At 38.5% G+C, this 19,859-nt stretch overlaps 1 non-coding gene across 1 annotated transcript; it reads right to left on the reverse strand.

Moving 5' to 3' along the window:
• Nucleotides 1-14,017: 14,017 nt before the first annotated feature.
• LOC141658333 (small nucleolar RNA R71) lies at nt 14,018-14,124 on the reverse strand. Its single transcript, XR_012549225.1, has one exon. It is a non-coding gene; the product is annotated as a small nucleolar RNA R71 (small nucleolar RNA).
• Between the last annotated feature and the right edge of the window lie 5,735 nt (nt 14,125-19,859).

Consider the following 19,859-nt stretch of genomic DNA (forward strand, 5'->3'; position numbering starts at 1 on the left):
TTTGAAACTAGGTTTACACTACTACAGATACAGGGTTTTACAACGGGTAAAAACCGTTGTCAAAACAAAAAGCGAACGTTGTTAAAGCGGTCGTTGTAAAAGGTATTTACAACGGTTAGGTTATTTACTAAAACCGTTGTGGAAATTATTCACAACGGTTAAAAGCCGTTGTTGTTGCGAGTAAGTCGTTGTGGAATGTTTGTCAAAATTTTGGTGGGAATAATATAACAACGGTTATCAAATAAAAAACCGTTGTTTATCTTTCCCACCAAAATTGTGACGACTTTTGACAACGGTTATACGTCACATAACCGTTGTTGAAATTGTTAGTAACAACGATTTTTCATCTCAAACTGTTGTTGTTGAATATTATGCGCGGGTATTTGTGAAAGGTATTTACAACGGTTCTTATTTTAAAACTGTTGTTGAATATTATGGCGGGTATTTGTGAAAGGTATTTACAACGGTTTTTGTTTTAGTAACCGTTTTTATTACATTTTCGTAATTTTTTTAAAAATTAAATTTGTTTCATGCCATTCAAAATCCTACATATATCAGTGACATATATGTAAGCACCACCATAAATCACATTTGGGTTCATCGAACTCAATAGATTCAATTCAACCACAACAAACACCATCATATATACTTACAATTTGATCACTTTACATGAACTAAGATTCTAGCTCTATCTACAAAGATCATTCCCTAACTTCAACAAAAAATTTACTAAGTGATCTAAGCTCTAAGTATCATGCATTTAGTCTTCATTTCTATGTTCTAAGACGTATTTGCCCAACATGTTCCTTACCTGGTCTATGTGGTTCCATTTGTCTTCTTTGAAGTTCTTGTGCGCTACCGATTACATATTGCGGAAAAAACAAAGACAAGACATTATTGTAACAACATACATCATTCAACTCTAATTTAAAAAAAGTAATAAACACATTATTAAATTACTAACCTTTTCTAGAATAAGGATACATCTTCGCATAATAATCTCCAACATGAACCGACAAACGTAGTATCCACATTGTATGTTATCAAATGCGGAGAGGGACCTATTATTACATAAAAAACGAAGAGACGAGAGAAGGCCCACATCAAAATCTTGCACTTTAGGTATTGTATTATTATTAAAGATGATTTTTGCACTTAAGGTATTGTATTTGAGCACGTACCCCTGTTATCGTAATAAAAGTAGGGCCATAATCAGAATCTTTCGTGGGTTGATCCTCGTTACCTCTTCTCTTCTCAAAAGCCTTTTTTTTAAAAAAAAAAAAAAGGAGGCAGAAACTCATATTTTTGGGGCAAAAATGAGCTTTTTTCTATAAATAAAAATTGAAACTTAATGTTACTATAAATAAATCAGTATTATAAACTTACTTAATAATCAAGCCCTTAAAAATCTTGCTTGGTTGTCTATGCAAAGAGTCCAACCAAAAAACTTTATTCTTCGTCGGCATGATGGCTGCTAGCACCCAATGACTACTACATCAAGAGACATCATCATTATTAACAAGTACATATATTAGTTATGAAAATGCAATTGTAGGGGGAAACATAATATTAATTTGTTTATTACCCGTTTTCATTATAAGGGGCAAAAACCAGCTTCTTAGTTGTCGCCAATTGCTGAGCAATATAATCTACCCGAGCTTCGAACGAAAAAATCGTGATATGCATAGATAAAACATAGGGGCACAGGAATTCGTATTGATCACATAGAATCTTGTTCTCGGAGATCACTCTCAATTTCAATATCCTACATTATTACGGTATTAATTCCGGTATTTAAAACACTATCTAGTAGTCAGAATATTAGAATATGAAATGATTTATTAAGAAACTTACTTCATCCAAACAAATAGGTGTTGGACATCAATCTCGTCTAGGCCAGCCCAAATGGCTAGCATCTCCCATGACATAATTGCTTCGCGCTCAACCCCTAAAATATCCTCCTCGAGCGGAATAATTATCAATTTTTCGTTTGCTATGCGAATGCTAGCCTCCGAATACAGGTTCCTCATCGTCACCGTTCTTACTTTTACCATGAAATCCTTCCCAGAATATTGTGTGGAGTTTATACTCCTAACATCTTTCAGTGCGGGGAAATAATGCTTCTCTGATTTTGTGCTACTACCACCAGCCTATACATGTAGATAATTAAAATAATAAAAAATCCAAAGGTAACATATCCTAGCTAGGTAGTTGGAGTAATAAAAATAAAAGAGTACTTAACTAATAATACCTCATCAACCTGCTCATTCAATGATGAGGCAGTAATAGCAGGTATGACTGGGGACTTAGGCTTATCCGTCTTTTTTGTCCCCTACACAAAATTTCCATGCTCTTTAGAAATACAGAAAAAATATAAATAAAGGGAGGTTTTTAAAAAAAATGGAAAAGTTAATTAAATACTCATCAAGTTGTTGTCTCGATGAGGTAGTTGGCATGTCTGGGGACTTAGACTTATTCGCCTTAGCCGGCTTTTTTGTTCCCTACAATAAATTTCCATGCTTTTTAGAAATACAGAAAAAATATAAATAAAGGGAGGTTTTTAAAAAAATGGATAAGTTAATTAAATACCTCATCAAGTTGTTGTCTCAACGAGGTAGTTGGCATGTCTGGGCACTTAGGCTTATCCGCCTCAGCTGGCTTTTTCGTTCCCTACAAAAAAAAAAATAACATATAAATTTAACATATAAAAACGTTTAACATATAAAAATTTAACATATAAAGGTATTTTTTCTAACCCCAACTGCTTTCGGTTGAGCGGAGACGAACGGGCTAGGAAGATGTGAGATTCAGGCCATTGGATGAAACTTCTAACCGCATCTGCTAGAATGGTAATGTCGTCACGAATGGGGACGGCGGTTGAAAGTTTTCATGGGCTTCAAATACTTGAGTTATCTCCACTTTTCTATGATTCGGCAAAAGTTTTCCCCATGAACCAATAAAGTTTCCGCTGATTTGGTGGGCACTTCTACGAGAGCCCGGCCAACACACACAATTGGTTTCTCGGATTTAGGGTCAGCAAGAATAACTACCCTCCACATTTTACGGCCTAAAGAATACACATACATTATATATTATATCCCAAAATTTAATAGAATTCATATAAATTTAACTAATTAAAGACTTCATGCATACCTTCTTTGGCGTGAACGACTTGAAGGGGATGTTTTTCTTTGTTTTCCTTGTACCGTCTTCTCAAGTTTCATCCCACGATTATTGTCGGCTATGGCGGATAACTCAAGTTGAATCTCCTTTCCGGACTCATTTACCTAATAAAATTAACCAATGGCACGATGTCGGAAGTTATAGCATTAAAGGCGGAAGGAACACACCCCCTAATCTTACCCAAAAAAAATGAAAAGAAAAATAAGGAAGTCATATATTTACCTTATCGGCTTTAGTTGTTACAACTTCAGAAGCATTAGGTACCTGATCTTTCTAAATCTCGTTGACCGATACTTCCTTCTCATGTATTGCCAAGGTAGTAGTGTTCTCGGCCTCTTGACCAATCTGTTGTACCTTACCCCCTTTAATGACATCCTCCATCATCTTCAATTTTCTTGAAAGCTTGCCTCAATTCATCTTTAGTATCACGGATGCCAATAACTGAACCTACTGCGTGCCAAGAATGTAATGTTTCAGCAATTTGTTTAAAACAATAACATGTGAACTTAAATGAAAATAATAGAATAAATGGTACCATGTCAGCCTTCTCAGCCTTCTTAGTTTTCCTTTTCTTTTTTGGGCAGTTGTCCCATAATATTTCGTGACTCCAACCTGTAACGGGATGCCCCTCAATTGACCTGGATGTTCGGGTCGGCCGATCGCTCTAGCAAGAACGTCATCACGACCATTTGGAGTGAATTTCCCTTCTTGTACCTCCATCAATACCTTCTCCTATAATATATTAAATAGACTTCAAATTATATTTGTGACTAAAATAATAAAGTTAGTAATGAACTCATCTTAATAAAATAATGCTTACTATGTTTGCCAACACTTCCTCATAATATTTGTCACGCTACCGGGATCCTTTAGGCATGTGCCCTTCTTTATAAGTTACATGTCGATCCAAGTCGGTCACTCCCTTTGCCACCTACACATTAACATGGTAATGTTTATACATGTAAATGTGTATCAAGTCCAAGTGTGATTAAAAAATCAAATAAACAGGGGAATGCATGCTACTTACGAGGTTGTCTTCTATCAATCAGAATCGCCCGAGAACCATACCATTTCCCCTTCTTGCATGAAATGTTAGCACGATTTCTTTGCTAACGGCCTTCAAATTATATAAAAGCGCAAGTAGATGAGATAATAAAATGATTATAAAGAACTCATTAATTAAAAAATGATAGGTAAATCGTTAAAAGGCGATGATATTTAACCTGAAACTTCTCACTAGTTCGAATCGCTTTGAAAAGATCCCATTGTTCCTAGCTGATGGTGGGACACTTGTTTTCCGATGGACTCTTACGCATCTCCCCCGTTGCCTTGTCCACATACAACCAATCCCAAGAAACGTCACACTTCCACTGCCTTAAGACAATCACGCATATCGCATTAAATACTTATCATGGCATTCGGCAATATCAAAGGCTTCCTTTATACGAGCCAAGTATAACTCCGCCAATTTTGGATTCAAGCCTAATTTCATCTAAATGGATAGGCACAAACTGTCTTGTGCAACATCCAATCCATGTGGATAAATGCCCGCATTTGGACCCGAGAGGGAAACCCTTCTGTTCCATTGCTACCAAAAGCTAAAGACGTACAACACATCTCAAACTTGCTATAAATTCAGAAAAGAGGCATCCTATTAGCTCCCCACAACTCACAAATAAATTAAACCATCAAATTCTTTGGTCCGAAAATGACTCAAAAAGTTGGTCGTTCCATATCTTTGTGTCACGATGAATGCCCCAGGCCACATAGATATAGACAACGGAAAATTTTTGCCAAAAGCTTTAATCCTTTGAGGAATAAGCTTATTGAGTCAGGATACTCAGTCATCACAAAGTTAAGCCACAATGGGGGCCATGGGGATTCAAAGGGAGTCTACTCATTCAGTTTGGAACATCACCTGCACATGCGAGAATCGGCAGATTTAAGGTTGACATGATGTTTCAACTCGGAGGCCATGGCAGGAATGACTGGAATGCTCCGAATATATCAGATCGAACCATACCTCGGGTAGCCACGGACTCGGATGCTAAGCAGAAGAATACCGTGGAATATGTCCAAGTGCGTCTGTGACCATCATTGATGGGTAGTAGTCGGCTAGATCGAAAGCGTCGATGCCTACAACCAGGTTGTGGCTGTTTTCCAAGCAATGTACCCCTAAAACCCCTCAAGAATGAATGTGTCCGTGTCTATCATTTGAAACTTCCAAGCAACGTCGTGTGTTATTTGTTGAGTGTCAAAATGTGTGTCTGTATCCGCCTATCATAAGCGATGTTGTGGGCTGTATGAAAAGCCAACTTAAATAAAGGTGTACATATCCGCCTATCATAATCGAGTTCTTTACGTTTGTACTAAATATACGATTCCTTCTAGTAATCTATTCGGTGGAGATAGTTATTTAAAAAAAAAACTAATAACTTACATTATAGACCATCTCAGGATCGGGGACGTTTGTTGGATGTCATAGTTTCTTCGTTAACCCAAATACCTTCACCATGGTCATCACGCATATAGATGCTTTCGGTGTCCTCATGATCAGTGTCAACATCGTCGAAATAAGATACTGGGGATAGAGTGATCCATTCCCTCAAAAACGACATCTTGATCATCATCACCATGATCAGTGTCAACATCGTCGAAATAACATACCACTTATTATCCATAGGATCGGTGACATAGAACACTTGTTTAGCTTGGGATACCATTATGAAAGGTTCATCCTTATTATTTCCAACCTTACCCAGATTGACCAACGTAAATCCCATCTTATCCTTTCGGACACAATGGATGTTGTTATCAACTTGATTACATCGAAACAAAGGCATTGTGAAATCAATGTAATCTAGTACCAATATTTCTTGAATAACACCATAATAAAGACATTTTCCCCAAATAGGCTTTTTATCTTTTGAAGTAGCAAAGTGCATTGCCTCAAATTCAGAACTCACACCACTATTTTGCATTGTGCTCAAATCATCTTGCTCGCGGGTGTAAAAAGTATATCCATTAATGGCAAAAAAGCTACGTAAAAGGTGACCACGGCATTTGGACCTAAACCAAGACGTAGTAACCTAGGAGAGATGTCATCATCAGTTTGATTCATACACTCTAAGATAATATTCCTAAACCACTCTGCAAACGTCTTCGTGTGCTCGTTTGCAATCCACTTCTCGGTATTGTTTGGGTGATCGTATTTGAGCTTAACTTTGTATTTTTGAATATAAGGTTGCACCTCATCTTCGTTGTTTAGCACATACGTATGTTCTAAATGCAACATTTCACGTGTCACAATTTTTTAACCCGGCCCCTAATACCTTTTCCGGTCATCCAGTCACTATGACGATTCTTAGGAACGCCAATCAACTCCTCAGGGGAGAGATGAGCGTAACAATATGAAAGAGCTTCGTCTAAAATAGCACGTTCAGCAATAAAACCTTCCGGACGATACCGATTAGATGTATAGTCCTTGTAGACTTTCATCAATCTTTCGAAAGGATACTGGAATCTCAAGTACACGGGCCCAAGGTACAAAATCTCTCTAACCAAGTGAATGGTCAGATGAATCATGATAGTGAAGAAAGAGGGTGGAAAATACATTTTCAAGCGACAAAGACAGTTACAACGAGGTCATGCAATGAATCCGCGTCATCGGGATCGATGACTTTCTTGCATATGGACTGGAAGAAGAGACAGAATCTAGTTATAGCATATCTTACCTTTTCAGGTAAAATGGAACGAATAGCCACAGGTAGTAATTGTTGCATCAAAGTGTGACAATCATGTGACTTTAACCCGGTGAGTTTTAGGTCTTGCATCGACACTAGGCTTTTGATGTTCGACGAATAACCATGTGGCACTTTAATTCCATTCAAACATGCACAGAACTCTTTTTTCTCATTCCGTGAAAGGGTATAAGCTGCTGGCAGTAAAAATGTACGATTACCTCTCTTCTGTGGTGCCAACTCTAGTCTAATACCCATCATTTTCATATCTTCCCTAGCTGCGGTGTTATCCTTTGTTTTACCGGGAACATTCATAAGGGTATTGATAATATTATCATAGACATTTTTCTCAATGTGCATGAAATCGAGGCAATGCCTGACCTCCAGGTCAGACCAATATGGAAGTTTATCAAAAAATATGGATCTTTTCTTATACCCACGAGTAGACAATTTAGAGCCGCTCTTCTTCCCATAATCTATCTCAATATGCTTTACTTTCAGATAAACTTCCTGCCCACTCAAAATTCTAGGAGGTTGACGAAGTTCTTGTCTTCCATTGAATGCTTTCTGCATCTTGCGATAACAATGGTCATGATACAAGAACCTCTTATTTCCCATATACACATACTTACGAGAAGACTTCAAGTATTCAGACTCGATATCCTCCCCCACACAATGGACAAGCCTCTTTCCCATGAACTGTATGGCCAGAAAGGTCGCCATAAGCCGGAAAGTCAGATATTGTACACAATAACATCGCTCTCAAATTGAAAGTTTCGTTCTTATATGCATCAAATACTTATATTCCACTATCCCACAACATTCGCAAATCATCTAGAAGAGGTTACAAATAGACATCTATATCATTTCCAGGTTGTTTAGGTCCGGAAATTAACAACGACAACATCAAATACTTTCTTTTCATGCACACATATGGAGGTAAGTTATAAATAGCCAACACTACTGGCCAAGTACTATGTTGGCTACTCATGTTTCCGTGTGGGTTCATTCCATCAGTGGACAGCGCTAGACGTAAGTTTCTAGGTTCATTGCCGAACTCGGGATACTTAGCGTCGAACGATTTCCATTGCATACCATCTGCCGGGTGTCTTAGCTTTCCATCATTTATTCTTCCTGTTTCATGTCAAGTTAACATTTTTGAATCATCGGGATTCGCATAAATCCTTATGAATCTTGGTATCACTGGAAAATACCACAACACCTTAGCGGGGATCCCTTCCTTATCCTTATAACGCCACTCCAAACATTTAGGGCAATTGGTTAAGTTTTGATATAATTTACGATACAATATGCAATCATTTGGACATGCATGTATTTTCTCATATTTCATACCCACTCCTCTTATTAGTTTTTCGCCTCATGTGTCTTAACAGGTAGAACATTACCATCTGGAAACAACTCTTTTATCAAGGCTAAAAAACTAGTGAAACACGTGTCACTCACCCCATTTGCCCCCTTGATATTATACAACTTCATCACATCCGACATTTTTGTGAACTTACAACCAGGATACAGAGGTGCTTCAGACTCACACAACTTCTGATACATGTTGTTAAGGTCATCCCAATTAATAGTGTCATCACCTACATCTTCAAAAGCATTCGACTCCTCATCATTCTCCTCATTATCTATAGCCCCAACATTCAACTTCTTTGCTTACAACTCTTCCAACTCAAAAAACTCGGCAAACTCAGGATCATCATTTAGCCTTTCGTATACCTCAACATCATCTTCTTCAAAGCTATTCTCGTCCTCTAATGGTTCCCCATGAAAAATCCAACGTGTATAGGATCGACTAAATCTCCACTTTTCTAGGTGTATTTTAACGTCCGGAAAAGCCATATACCTAATATTACCACATCTTTCACAAGGACATGGAATACTAGAAGAACCTTTCAAATTGCTCGAAACGATTTCATAAAATTCAGCTAAACCATCCTTATAGTTGGGGTCACTCATATTTGCATCAATCATCCAAGTTCGAGTCATTTTTCTACATTCGTAATAGGCAAACAAATAAACGAAATTTAGGAAATAAATTAAGCTAAATTATCAACAAATTAGATAATAACCCAAAAAATTCACAAATTCAAAAATAATCGACATTCATAGGCCAGGAAATTGAACATACAATCCTATATCTATATATAGCTTGAAAATCTTAATAAGAAATAGTTAATAAGCTAAGAAACATATATACCTGATTGATAAACACGATGAGGGAGAGAAGACGGTGATAACAGTGACGGAGATGAAGACAGAGAGAGACGATCAAGGAGGAATAGAGGATGATATTTGTGTATAGTAGCAGTATTAGATTGTGTTTGTGTTTTGTAGTGTATAGCAGAATAAAGCAATCTGCTGTTCTTAAGATTTTCAAAACGTTAATAACAACGGTTATTGAGTCTACAACCGTTGTTAAAACCTAATAACAACGGGTTCTAACAACACCGTTGTAATTACTTTTCACTAATTTTGCGCCAAATTATTAACAACGGTTAAAATGTATTACAGAGTAAACTGTTGTTATTAGTTTTTATATAAACAACGGTTTTGAAATTATGACCCGTTGTTAAAATCAATAACGGTTAACAACACAGAACCGTTGTAATTAAGTTTGGTAAAATTTGCGCCATCCATTCTACAACGTCTTATGGTGATTTTCGTGAATAAGCGTTGTTAAAGGGCCGTTGTAGTTGCCTGTATTTGTAGTAGTGTTAATTGATCACGGGGTGTAATATTTTGATGCAGGATTGAATTTTTGCAAGATATCAATTTCTTTGGAATGCTATTTTAAGTGAAATTTGAAAAATAGCATTCGAAGTAACTACAATTACAAATATTCTTTGAAAAAATAGCTTTTAAAGAAATTTGCTAGAACAAGCTAAAATCATTTTTTTAAAAACAAAAAAATTAAAAATGAAAACATTAAAAACAACCGTTGCAAACAATTATTTGACATCGGTTTTATTTAGATAAATAACCGTTGACATCTTTTGCCTCCCTATTCAAACCGCCAAAAATATAAGATAACGAACGATAACCGTTGTCGATTTAAAAATGTTAACAACGGTTTATTTAAGAAAAACCGTTGTCAAAGTTTCATCAATTGCTAAATATAACAACGGTTTATCACGCAATAAAACTGTTGTTAAATATTGACATTTAATTAAATAAGATAACGAAATGAACCGTTATCATAGATAATATTTAACAACGGTTTTGGAACATTTAAAACTGTTGTCAATAGTAAACTAGCACAATGGGACCGTTATTAATATCTAATAACGGTTTCTTAAAAGTATACCCGTTGCCATAAACATAATTAACAACAGTTTTATAACGGTTCTTGAGTAGTGATAACGGTATTGTAGATCCATTATTGATGTTATATAACGGTCATACAACTGTGGTATATATTTAACAACAGTCGTTGGAATAACGGTTCCTTGTTTCTATTTAATAACGGTAATTGCATTATTTGACCGTTATTGGATGTCTTATTTGGCGTAGTGAAGTACTTGTGTTATTGACCTAGGCCTTTAGAATTGGTTTCCTCTTTGTTGCTTGGTTGTTATATGTGATCCATTTGGCTCCGTTTTGCTCTGTATGAGCAAGGTTAGCATTTGTCTCCTACCAAGGACACAAAACTTCATAGAATATGCAAAGTAGGAAGATAAAGATAAGAAACGACCCTACTGCATGCAAGAAAGCATGACGAGGCTAGCTAGGGGACTAAATGTGTCCAAATATGAGTCATATCACCTATATATTAAAGTTCCTTAGAGAGTGACGCCTATAGAACTCAAGGAATTAAAACAGTAATTAGATGAAATACTATAAAAGAGATACATTATACCTAGTACATCACCTTGGAGAACACCAATATTATATGCCAGACTATAGAGTACTTAATAAGGTCATTATAAAAAGTAAATATCCTATGCCTCATATTTGTAGATGACCTTTTCGATTACTTACGAGGTTGTGATGTATTCTCAAAGGCAACTCTTCGTTCGGAATATTATCAATTGCGAATAAAACTAGTGGATACTCCAAAAATAACTTTTAAAACTCGTTATGGACACTACGAGTTCATGGCTATGACTTTTAGATTCATAATGCTCCTTTTGTTTTCATGAACGTTATGAACAAAGTATCCATACCCTATTTGGATAAGTTTGTTATCTTTTTTATGAAAAATTAGAGTAGGAGCTCAGGCTGATAGCTTAGCCCTAGCCCTGACCCTATCACAACCAGGTCAAGGTCCATAACAAGGATATCAAGCCAAAATAGCCCACTCCCAGTTAACCAGGCAACAAGCTCAGTCTGGACAAGATCCAGCTCATTGGTTCAGGAATTTCAGGATGGTTTAGTCCTCTGTCCAAGCTCAGCTTAAGTTCACTCCAGCAACAACAACATGTACATAATCAGGCCCATCTCCAAAAAATATTAATCATCTTATTATCAATTTAATTCGAGGATTTTATCTACCAGCTCAGGAATCAATGGAAACAGACCAGGCAGTAAAGCATTATTCTCAGGCTAACATGTGAACCGGGCGGCTGCAGAAGGCTTGGCTTTCTCTTGATCCAAAATATAGGTGATAAGTGAGGAATTACTTATGTAAAGGTCAACAGACAAAGGCTCCCATACAATCCAAAGCTTTTAATGGTCTTGCACAAGGAAACACGTAGCTTGTTTTCTGATTTATGCTTTATTGTCTTTTGTCTTGTTTTGATAAATGTAAGAACATTGTCTCCTTTTGCATGCTAGCTAAGGTTTAATCTCAGCTTTAGAACCCAATCTGAACGTTGTAAGCTCAGTTTTACTTGGCCTATTGATGCGTGTCTTTTATATGATGTTTTACATCCCATTTTAAACGCATTTCAGAGCTCATTTGTGTAGTTTAAGCTACCATTTCTCCTATTTCCGTCTACTTTCGTATTTTTGTACATTATTGCAGAAATGTGAAGAATCCAGCGAAAATTGAGCTAAATCCGTCCCCGAGTATCCTGCATTGCATTTGACGTGAAGTATTCGCTTAAGGAACGAGCTTGGTGCGCATTTCAAAGCCCAAAAGACAAATCCACGAGATTATAGAAGTCAAGTAGCAGCTAAAGCGGTCGATCGACCACTACCTTCAGTCGATCGACCAACCATCGGGTTCCAGAGGCTACAGTACACTGGTATTCAGTCGATCGACCAGTCACTTCAGTCGATCGACCAAGACGCTATTCCAGACGAGAATTAAAAGATCGAGATTTATCAAGCCCATGAGTTATTAGATTTAGGAATTATGTTATGTATACTTTCTATATAACGTAACCTAGTTCGACAAATACTATCATCCGATTATTATCTAAGTTTTACACAGTAACATTGAATTTTATTCATTCAAAGAATTAGGGTTTGGAACATTGTTTTAGCATTGGAATTTCGTTCTTATTCTTAATCATTCCTCTGCAATTTCGGTATTCCTTCTGCCTTATTTCGATTCACTTTTATTTCGTTGTTAGTATAGAATTGCTAGTTAGATTCCAAGCCAATTTTATCGTTGCATGTTAATTATTTATCTTACCGCTTTAATTATGAATTCAGTACTTTTATGCCCTAGTTTTATTGTTGTTATCACCCTCAGCATGAGTAGCTAAATTAATTGTGCTAGGATGTAGGGGAATTATAGCGTAGGCGGCGTAGTATTAATTTGGACTGAAATCGCGTGTCAGTCGATCGACTGCCATACCTGGTCGATCGACTGACCACGTGAGGTTATCTTTCGTTTTAATTGATTTTAAATGTTATATTTGACCAATCGAGTGCACACGACTAGTTGAATGTTTAGGATATGACTGACCCATTAGATCGAGAGATAGGGACAGTTGTTAGATCACCAATTAAAATGACTAAACTATGCTGAGATCGAAAGATGGGTAAAGTTTAGACCGTTAGTCACTTTTCAGGACGAGAGTCAGTATTGGTGATATTAGGGACCTATAGCAAGATCGAAAGATGCTATTTGTTAAGAGTGGACCGAGAGGACCTCTTTATTTCCCGCCTCATGTGTTTGATTTAGACCTGTTTAGTATGCTGCCGCTGAAACTATAACGAACCGACCATCCTTGCACCTTTTTAATATCTGTTTTCATCAGTTTATTTAGTTTATTGTCTTTTATTTGCCTTTAGTTGTAGACCAAATCCAATCAACCCCCCACTTTATTGTTACCTTAGACCGAAATTAAGACAGCTAAGAATTACATCTGCCTCTCTGTGGTTCGACTCGACTGCCGCTAGCTATAGTTGTAGTTGGAGATTATAAATTTATTTTTGACACCTCACGACGGGTATCGAATTTTGGCGCCGTTGCCGGGGAGGCAATTGTTCTAATTTTTAGCTGTTTTATTTTTAGTCTTTCGTTAGTTTAAGGGACTTCCGTTCCTTAAACTTTTCTTATATTCTTTTTGTAGTTTCTTCTTATGCGCAGGCCACAGGGTGGTGAACTAGTACCATTAAATCCTGAGATCGAGAAATCCTTGCGCGAGTTGAGACGATCACAAAGGGTATTGCCGACAGAGGAAGAGTTGAGTACTCTGTCAAGTTACTACGAGAACGCTCTGTTTGAGGAAGATCCATCTACATCTCCTGCTTCTACTTCTTCAGCTGAGACAGTCACTTCTCCAGAAATTCCAGTCATGGCTGAAGAAGCAACCATTGCCAGTCACTCAGAGCCGACAGCTGCGAATCTCTACAAAGGATTCGAACTACCTGGGGAGGCGAGGAAATTCGAGCCAAAGCCTTCCTATATTAACCTGGTTGAGAGAAACCAGTTCGGGGGAGCTGTAAATGAAGATGCAGCCAAGCATATGGAGATATTTATCGATTACTGCCGCTCTATACCCCCGCCGACCGGTGTGACCCAAGACCAGATCAAGGAGACCATGTTCATTTTCTCTCTTCGTGATGCTGCAAGAGAGTGGTATAGGGATCTGGATCGAGCTGCCCATGGGATCACCGACTGGAATTCATTGGCCTTGGCATTCTACAAGAAATACTTCTCTGCCTCAAAAACGAATGCCATTAGAGCTCAGATCACGAGCTTTAAACAAGGGCCGGATGATAATTTTCATGAAGCATGGGTCCGTTTCAAGAAATTGGTGCGAACCATACCGCACCATGGGTTCGAAAAATGGAGTCTTTGCAATCAGTTCTATAATGGGCTGTATGACGATCAGAGGGCTATTTTGGATCTTTGCGACCAATGGCCGATTTCTTTGAGAACATGGGAGAGACTATGGGGTGGAAGATCATTGATGATTTGGCCACTCATAAAATTTGAATATGAGAATTCAAGAGGAAACCAGAGGAGAGTGCTGAATCTTCCTCTGTTGCTGCACTAGAAGCTCTCACTGCAAGGTTTGACAAATATGAGTTGGGAGGAGCTTCTAAAGGAGGGATGTACCATATTAATGCTGTTTCAGACGGTCTTTTCGTCTGTAGAAGATGTGGAGCTGAGGGGCATGTCTCAGAGAATTGTTCTGTCCCCTTCGAGTCTTGCGCTGCCTTTCAACATTATAGGCAGACAAACACGTACTATGAGCCGAATGTCCACCCCAACTTGAGGTGGAGTAGCCAGAATGTCCTGAATCCGACTCAACCTCCACAGCAGCAGCAAGCTTATGTGCCCCCTCACAAACAACCATATCAAAAACCTCCCTATGTGTCGCAGCAGCAACAATCCCAAAATTCCGAGTTCACCGAGTTGAAGAACTTATTGCTGAAGGAGTCCCAAGCTAGAGAGGCCGGGATGAAGATGCTAGAGAGCCAAATTGCTCAATTGGCTAGCAAGAGTACCACTCGAGCTCCGGGACACTTACCGACTCAAACTGACCAAAAGGAGACCCTAAATGCCATAACTTTGAGGAGTGGGTCTACCCTGGAGGGGCCTGCTATGGTCGAGGATGCCACTGCAAAAGATGATGCGAAACCGAGTCAAAACAAAGCTGGTACGAGCAAAGGAAAGAAAAAGGCGTCTACCAGGTATATCAGTCGATCGATTGACATACCCGGTCGATCGACTGAAGTGCGGGTTACAGAAGCTTCTGGTCCTGTTCATCTCAGTCGATCGACTGACATCACTGGTCGATCGACTGAGATCGCTGCTGATAGTGAGATTTTTTGTCCTCCGATGCCCGACAACTTGAGGGATCATTTGTTTTGAGGTACGACAGTCCCGAAAATATTAGGGCAAGACCCGAGTGTCTTTGATGGGTCGATCCGGTTCAAGTTCGACCCAATGACGGTTAATGGCTCACATTTAAGACGGCCTGAAGAGGGTTCAAGCTTCAACAAGGAGAAAGTAGTGGACTTTCAGCCTAAGTCCACGGATACCGGCATGCGCGATTTAGAGGAGAGGGCTAAGCTACTTCTTACTTCTGACCCCATATCGGAAAGACTAGTGCCGACGAAGGAACGGGTATCTTTCAATAAATTTGAAAAATTATTCGTAGCTTGAATGTACAAGTGCCTTTCCTTGAGTTAGTTAATCAAGTGCCTGCCTATACTAAATTCATGAAACAACTCCTGTCTAAGAAAAAGTCACTTGAAAATGTGCATACTGTCGCATTAACTAAAGAATCATGCTCTTATTTGTCTCACACTGCACCCCATAAGCTAGAGGACCCGGGTAGCTTTTCTGTTCCTTTCAATATAGGTACCTTCTCTATTGAGAAGGCATTATGTGACTTAGGAGCTAGTATAAGCGTCATGCCCTTGAGTCTTGCTAGGAAGCTCAAATTGACTAGGTTCGCGGTGTGGACATGGCATGTGAGATGGTGACCGATCTGCGGTCCAGCCAATAGGAGTCTTAGAGGACATTCCTGTCCAAATAGGGAAGTTTTTCTTCCCCGTCGACTTTGTTATACTTGACATGCCTGAGGATGCCCATATTCCCATTATTTTGGGTAGGCCATTTCTGCACACTGCTGGTGCAGTCATAGATGTCGGTCTAGGAACCTTGACCTTCAAAGTGGGAAAGCATTCTATTGTCTTTGCCCAGCAGGCTAAGAAGAAGGACCCCATGTGGCCTGTGACTTGTAATACGGTTTCCGACAAGAAATCGTACTTTGTGCTTCCTGATATGCCTATCTCTATTCCTGTTGTAACCCCTCCGCCCCAGATTGGGAGCAAATTGGAGGATGATTTGTCTATTTCTGATATTGCAGGAGCTGGTTTGGGGAAGGAAAAGATGCAAGTCACTCTAGCTGTGAAGGAGCCGATCATTCAAAGAGGAGGTCTTGGTTGCCTTAGCTATGCCACCGATGAGGAAGTTGATGACGAGCCGGTCAAAGTGAGAAAGTTCGATTTAGATTCTGACGAGTCCGACGAGATCATTGACTGGGAAGATGATGGAAGTGTTGATCCGTTGAGCCATACGGACATGGAAGCTAAGAAGGGTGCATCTGATGAGATAAGCACCGTTGAGGCTACCTCTGGTAGCCAGAAGCCGACCAAATGGGCCATTCCGTGGCCGTTCTTGATCAACTACTAGTTGATCACATGTTTTTACAAACATTTTTTTTGCTTTTGTTAGACACTTTTTATCGCTTTTGTGTGCGCGAAAGTTCGCATTTTATTTTCCTTGCTTAGGATTTTATACGCTTTAGGCTTTACTTTGGGTTTTGCGCGATTTTGGGCGCGTATTACTGTGCATTTGCAGGTTTTTAGACCTCATTAGCTCAAGTAATTGAGCAAAAACGAAGAAGTAGGAAGTTACAGCAGTATCTTCAGCCGATCGACTGGCAACATTGGTCGATCGACTGCGTTGCAGTTTCCAGGAGCTACTGTTCCTTTCACCCTGGTCGATCGACTGAGTGATGTGGTCGATCGACCGACCTGCATTGCTGTACCTGTTTACGACCTCTCTCCTGCTATGTTTGGTCGATTTGCGGAATTAAGGGAGTTTTCTACTCCACTTTATCTTCCGTCATTATTTATTTCTTCTATTTTCCTCAATTTTGCACATAATACCGCTTCATTATTGTCCTTCTCGATTTCATGCCTGGTACTTTGTTTGTCTTTTCAGGTACTTATTAGTAGCACTGCTGGCTACTGAAACCTCCTAGCTTACGCTGGTTTGGGGAGGTTTCCTTTGCTGCGCTTAAAGTCTTGTGAGTTCCCGATTTCCACTTCATGTCATATTTATTTGTTCATTTTCTCGCAAATTCCCGTTTCTCTTTTCTTCATTACATGATTTTGCACAATGGGAACATTGTGCGATTTGGTTTGGGGAAGGGTTTTGCGTCGCATATCATTTGCTTGCATTCACGTTTACATTTTCGTTTTGCATCGTTTATTTCATCGTTCATTTCATCTCTTATATGTACGAAAAATTCAAAAAAATTTCAAAATTTCAAAATTTCAAAAAATGCATGTTTATTTTAGCATATAGGTCGAGTCGGAACGGTAGTATTTCAATGATCACATTGCATTTGCATCTGTTTTTGCCTAAGCCTTGCTAATTGACATGTTATTAGTAGAATTGTATAAGTGCATATCTACGAGTTTTCGCTAAATATTTGCTGGACTTGAAATTTGACTTAGATTTTTGGCAAACTACATCATATTTCTGAGAATTAGAGCCCATAACTGGTGACATCTATGACCAGTTTATTTAGGAATGTGAGTAGTACTCCTTATGAGACATGTTACATTAATGTGCATAAATATGAACTTAATCTGCTTAATACCTGTATGCATTCGGTTGTGGTTTGTTGACATATGTGGTAGAGGTTTCCCTTTATTCGTTTTACCCATAAGCTCCACACTGCCAAAAATATCCTTTTTGTCCTAATTACTACATCCTACATTTAGCCTGTCCTTTGTCAAGCTAGTAGTCTTAGTTGTTGGGATTGTTACTTCGTTTTGGTGGCATTTGCTCTTATTTGAGATTTTGTTGGGAAGATGAAATGAAGGAGGAAAGAAGTTGAAAGGAAAGAAAAAGAAATAAAAAGAAAAAATAATTCGAAAAAGAGAAAAAGAGGTTCTGTACTGTTGAAGCAGTCGATCGACTGGCATCATAGGTCGATCGACTGAGGTTCGAGAGAAGGAAAAGAAATCAATTTCGCATAATTCAAGCTTTATCTTATGGCGATTTTTGCTCCCATGTATTATTCATATCTTACGGGGAGTTAGTTGATTACTATTATACTGGAGATTGTGAGTTTTGTGCTTGCTATAACACCATTTCGATTGATTATGAGCAAGAAGTTGGATATTGTCGCATGGTTCTGTTACGGTACTAGCTTGATCACCTGTACCCCCACATTCCCATAAATGTTTTGCCTCTTCTTCCCCATACCTCACATTTCCATATATATACCTCGGCATGTGTCATGGTCATCTGATTGGATGGAATTCATATGTACGGTTGTAGGGATTATTTTCATATTAGACTGCAAGCATGTTCTTATAGGTCGTAGTTAGGTGAGAGTCTTTACAAAATGAATTCTTTCTATCCTCTTATATATTCACCTGTGCTTATGAGTGACTTGAGCGAACCGTGAGAGTCCGATTTGATAAGTCTCTATGGTTGACGGTTCAGCAGTTTTTAACGACCTCATAACTCGTTTGCATGATTCGCATTACTAATTGATTGTTGGTTGTTGCATTAAAATGGTTTAGGCTTTACATATTGCATTTCGCTCTGAGATTGAACTCGTTCCATTAGGTCATTAGATCGAGTCTAGTTCTTGCTTGGGGACAAGCAAGGGTTTGGTTTGGGGAAGTTTGTTGCGTGTCTTTTATATGATGTTTTACATCCCATTTTACACGCATTTCAGAGCTCATTTGTGTAGTTTAAGCTACCATTCTCCTATTTCCGTCTACTTTCGTATTTTTGTACATTATTGCAGAAATGTGAAGAATCCAGCGGAAATTGAGCTAAATCCGTCCCCGAGTATCCTGCATTGCATTTGACGTGAAGTATTCGCTTAAGGAACGAGCTTGGTGCGCATTTCAAAGCCCAAAAGACAAATCCACGAGATTATAGAAGTCAAGTAGCAGCTAAAGCGGTCGATCGACCACTACCTTCAGTCGATCGACCAACCATCAGGTTCCAGAGGCCACTGTACACTGGTATTCAGTCGATCGACCGGTCACTTCAGTCGATCGACCAAGACGCTATTCCAGACGAGAATTAAAAGATCGAGATTTATCAAGCCCATGAGTTATTAGGTTTAGGAATTATGTTACGTATACTTTCTATATAACGTAACCTAATTCGACAGATACTATCATCCGATTTTTATCTAAGTTTTACACAGTAACATTGAGTTTTATTCATTCAAAGAATTAGGGTTTGGAACATTGTTTTAGCATTGGAATTTCGTTCTTATTCTTAATCATTCCTCTGCAATTTCGGTATTCCTTCTGCCTTATTTCGATTCACTTTTATTTCGTTGTTAGTATAGAATTCCTAGTTAGATTCCAAGCCAATTTTATCGTTGCATGTTAATTATTTATCTTACCGCTTTAATTATGAATTCAGTACTTTTATGCCCTAGTTTTATTGTTGTTATCACCCTCAGCATGAGTAGCTAAATTAATTGTGGTAGGATGTAGGGGAATTATAGCGTAGGCGGCGTAGTATTAATTTGGACTGAAATCGCGTGTCAGTCGATCGACTGCCATACCTGGTCGATCGACTGACCACGTGAGGTTACCTTTCGTTTTAATTGATTTTAAATGTTATATTTGACGAATCGAGTGCACACGACTATTTGAATGTTTAGGATATGACTGACCCATTAGATCGAGAGATAGAGACAGTTGTTAGATCACCAATTAAAATGACTAAACTATGCTGAGATCGAAAGATAGGTAAAGTTTAGACCGTTAGTCATTTTTCAGGACGAGAGT

Source organism: Silene latifolia, chromosome 5 (genome assembly GCF_048544455.1).
Source record: "Silene latifolia isolate original U9 population chromosome 5, ASM4854445v1, whole genome shotgun sequence".
NCBI lineage: Eukaryota > Viridiplantae > Streptophyta > Magnoliopsida > Caryophyllales > Caryophyllaceae > Silene > Silene latifolia.